This window comes from Tursiops truncatus, chromosome 2 (assembly GCF_011762595.2).
Source record: "Tursiops truncatus isolate mTurTru1 chromosome 2, mTurTru1.mat.Y, whole genome shotgun sequence".
In the NCBI taxonomy this organism is placed as follows: domain Eukaryota; kingdom Metazoa; phylum Chordata; class Mammalia; order Artiodactyla; family Delphinidae; genus Tursiops; species Tursiops truncatus.
Window position 1 is genome coordinate 1,966,678 of NC_047035.1, and position 401 is coordinate 1,967,078.

Below are 401 nucleotides of genomic sequence, written 5' to 3' on the forward strand. Positions count from 1 at the left end.
GCGGTTAACGGACTCCTCTGTATTCCAGCTTTATCAGCGAATGGCAGCTAAGAGTGATTTTACACGAAATAGTGTGTCAGAGGTAATTGTTCCTGGGCACAGCTCCCAAATTCCAACCTGAAATCAAAGGCCAAACGTGCCCGTTAATGATTAAACCTCTAGAATGGGCATCGAGGCGCTGAGCAACAGGGAGAGGCTCCTGGCGGCGGCCCAGCGGCTGGCCCTGCCACGCCGGGGAGGGGCAACACTTCTCCTCCGAGGGAAAGCTAAACATTGTCTAATCCGGCACCCGGGAAGGCAAACAGGCTTCCCATTGTCTGTCAGGAAGCAGGTCACGGTCACGGCCCAGGTTGCACCCACCTGAGGTCAGGATGAAGCCCAGGGGGGCCGGAGCATCCTGG